Genomic DNA, 4,055 nt, shown 5'->3' with positions numbered 1-4,055 from the left:
ACGCTGCCTGTCAGCTTATTTTTGCAAGTCGGCTACAGCTTCCGCCGCCCTTGCTGTGTTGCAGCAGCGTTTGCAGCTTCCGGCACACCGACTGGTGTGTGATGTCCCCACACGTTGGAACTCTACCCTCCACATGTTGCAAAGGATTTGTGAGCAGAAGAGAGCAGTTGTGGAGTACCAGCTGCAACAAGGCTCCACACATAAGACCTCAGGAGTGGACCTGGATGTCTGACATATGTACCATCCTGACAAACTTTGAGGAGGCCACCAAGATGGTGAGTGGCGATGATGCCATCATTAGTGTCAGCATCCCACTTGTCTGTCTTTTGCAACGCTCTCTGCAGAGAATTAAAGAGGAGGCATTGCAGCCAGAGTATGATGAGATGGATCAAGAAGCCGTAGCGGGCGATTACACACAGCCCAGCCTCATCTCATCCCAACGTGCATTGGGGGACAATGAGGGAGAGGAGGAGGAGGAGGAGGAGGAGGAAGAACAGGAGCTGCTATCATGCGTTGTAGACGGTAGTACCTGTACAAGTGTCATACCGTCGGTTCAGCGTGGGTGGCCTGAGGACAGGGGGGATGAGGAAGAGGAGTAGGAGGAGGAGAGAATGGTCAGTCGTCATCTTGTTGAGGACACGGAAATCTTGCCCATTACCAGTCTGGCACGCATGGCTGACTTTATGTTACGCTGCCTTAACCGTGACCCTCGCATTGTCAAAATGTTGGGTGACAGTCATTACTGGTTTGTGACACTTGTAGACACCCGCTACAAGGAGAACTTTCACTCTCTTATTCCTGAGGTGGAGAGGTCTACAAAAATGGGGCAATACCAGAAGGCCCTTGCTGCAGAACTCTTAAAAAAATTCCCATCTGAACACGCTAGCGGCAGAGGTCACAGTTCGTTGCCCAACCAAGGCGTACAGGCGAGGAGATGCAACTCCAATCCAGCAGAGGCAGGGGAACACTGTCAACGTTCTGGGACAGTTTTCTGACACCCGCCCAGCTTACAGGCCCTGAGGCGCGGGGTACTCTCACAAGGAGTGGAAAGTTTCAAAAGATGGTGAGGGAGTACCTTGCCGATCGTACCAGCGTCCTCCGTGATTCCTCTGTGCCTTTTAATTATTGGGTATCCAAGCTGGACACTTGGAATGAACTCACTCTGTACGCCTTGGAGGTCCTGGCCTGCCCTGCCGCTAGCGTGCTATCAGAGCGTGTTTTTAGTACCACTTGGGGAATTAAAACTGATAAGCGCACTCGCCTGTCAACTGACAATGCTGACAAGCTGACCCTTATCAAAATGAATAAGGGCTGGATTGGGCCAGACTTCTCATCACCACCAAATGACAGCAGAGTAACATAAAGTCAAATACACTGTGTTATTTCGGGAGGTGTATTCCCATGCATCGCTTCACACCCACACATGGGTATACGCTTCCTCATTTCGGCTGTTTTTTGCTCTTCTCCTTATCCTCAGCCTCCACGACCACTATACCACCAGGGTGACCGTGGTCCATGTTGCCAGCATTGCAAGATCCTCTGTCCAAATTTTTGGCAGCTTTTGCTTGGAAGGCATAGGCAAAGACTATGGGATACCTGTCACACTGTCACAGAATACTGGAGGTAGGGGGCCTAAGCTGACCCTAAGCTGGGGCCCTGACTAATCCCTCATCCTGGAGGTACTGTTAAAGGTACAGAGGTCCAGGCCGCCAGCGTAACCCCTACCTCCTGAGGATCCCTGCACCACAGTAATCTAGTCCTGAGAAGGACCCCGATCACAACAATAGGGAACCAGCAATAATATGCCCACACACAGTATTTAGACGAACGAGACAGTACAAGGGAAAAACCAAAACCACCTTGCATACAACTTCAACAAAACTACAACAGAGGGAACACCAACGGGAAAGGAGATAAATGATAAAGCGAGGAAAGGGAAATAACACTTTCAAATACACTTATCTCAGCAACTCCAAACACCACGATCCGCTCTGTAAGTCAGAATGAAAAGCTTTCACCGACACCTCACAAACAGACCTGCAGGAATATAAAGGAGTCTCACTAACGAAGCATTGATTGCAGCTGGGCGAGGCTGGACCTCAGCTAGCCCAGAGAGAGAGAGAATTAACTCCTTCACTGCCGAGAAAACACAAAGCACCAACAAGTCAGCTGCGAGAAGTCAGGCTGTGTACTCGTGACGATCTTCGTGGCAACACACCCGTGACAGTACCCCCCCTTCTACGAGGGGCCTCCGGACCCTCAGGGCCAGGTTTATCCGGGTGAGTCGTGTGGAAGGCCCGAACTAATCGGTCTGCGTTAATATCCGACGCAGGAACCCACATCCTCTCCTCAGGACCATACCCCTTCCAATGAACCAAGTACTGAAGGGACCGGCGATTAAAGCGTGAATCAATGACCCTCGATACCTGGAACTCCAAGTTACCATTGACAACCACAGGAGGGGGAGGTAAAGGTGACGGTACCACCGGCGCCACATACCTCTTAAGCAATGATCTGTGAAACACGTTGTGAATTTTAAACGTAGGGGGGAGGTCAAGACGGAATGCCACCGGATTAATAACAGAACTGATTCTGTATGGCCCGATGAACCTGGGACCCAGTTTCCAGGAGGGAACCTTAAGTTTAATATTCCTGGTAGACAACCATACCTGATCGTTCACACTTAGGTCCGGACCAGACACTCTCCTCCTATCAGCCATACGTTTGTATCGGTTCCCCATAGTATTCAGATTCTTCAGCACCCCTCTCCATACTGAAGCGAGAGATGAGGAAAATCGTTCCTCCTCCGGAACCCCCGAAGAGCCCCCCCTACTGAAAGTACAAAACTGGGGGTGAAAACCATATGCCCCAAAAAACGGGGACTTACCCGTGGACTCGCTTCGCCTATTATTGAGAGCAAACTCTGCCAGAGGTAGGAAAGAAGCCCAGTCCTCCTGGTTCTCTGACACAAAACACCGAAGATATGTCTCCAAGCTCTGGTTCATACGTTCCGTCTGACCATTGGTCTGAGGATGAAAAGCCGACGAGAATGACAAATGCATCCCCCGCCGTGCACAAAACGCCTTCCAGAACTTGGACACAAACTGAGACCCCCGATCAGACACCACCTCGGAGGGTACCCCGTGAAGCCTCACAATCTCCCCAATGAACACCTGCGCAAGAGTTTTAGCATTAGGGAGAGCCGGAAGAGCGATAAAATGTGCCATCTTGCTGAACCTGTCCACTACAACGAGTATGACCGTTTTACCCGAAGACGGAGGGAGGTCCGTAATAAAGTCCATAGACAGATGAGTCCAAGGACGCTCTGGGATCTTCAAAGGTAAGAGGGCCCCAGACGGACGGGTATGTGAGGTCTTAGAGCGCGCACAAACCCCACAGGACGCGACAAAAGTTACCACCTCTTTATGTAAGTTAGGCCACCAAAACCGACGCGAGAGGAGATCCACAGTTGCTTTACTCCCCGGGTGTCCTGCAAAAACTGAGTTATGGTGTGCCTCGATCACCTTTTGTCGCAACTGATCTGGAACGAACAGTCTCCCCGGAGGTCCAACAGGGGCGTCCCCCTGAGCCTCCAATATCTCCTCCTCCAGCTCAGAGCATACTGCCGAAACCACCACCCCCTCCTGAAGAACAGGAATCGGGTCGTCCGTATTCCCGGCCCCAGGGAAACTACGAGATAAGGCATCCGCCTTTACATTTTTAGACCCAGGACGATATGTAACGACGAAATTAAACCTGGTAAAAAACAATGACCACCTAGCTTGTCTGGGATTCAGACGTTTAGCGGACTCCAGATATAGCAGGTTCTTGTGATCGGTGATGACGGTGACCGGATGAACTGCCCCCTCCAAAAAATGGCGCCACTCCTCAAAAGCTAACTTAATGGCCAGGAGTTCCCTATTGCCGACATCGTAATTCCTCTCAGCGGACGACAATTTTTTAGAGAAAAAGGCGCACGGATGCCACTTACCAGGGGACGAACCCTGTGACAATACTGCTCCCACCCCTACCTCGGAAGCGTCTACCTCAACAAA

Source organism: Phyllobates terribilis, unplaced genomic scaffold, assembly GCF_046119375.1.
Source record: "Phyllobates terribilis strain yellow unplaced genomic scaffold, ASM4611937v1 Scaffold_3__8_contigs__length_932513732, whole genome shotgun sequence".
In the NCBI taxonomy this organism is placed as follows: domain Eukaryota; kingdom Metazoa; phylum Chordata; class Amphibia; order Anura; family Dendrobatidae; genus Phyllobates; species Phyllobates terribilis.
Note: the sequence above shows the minus strand (reverse complement) of the source record.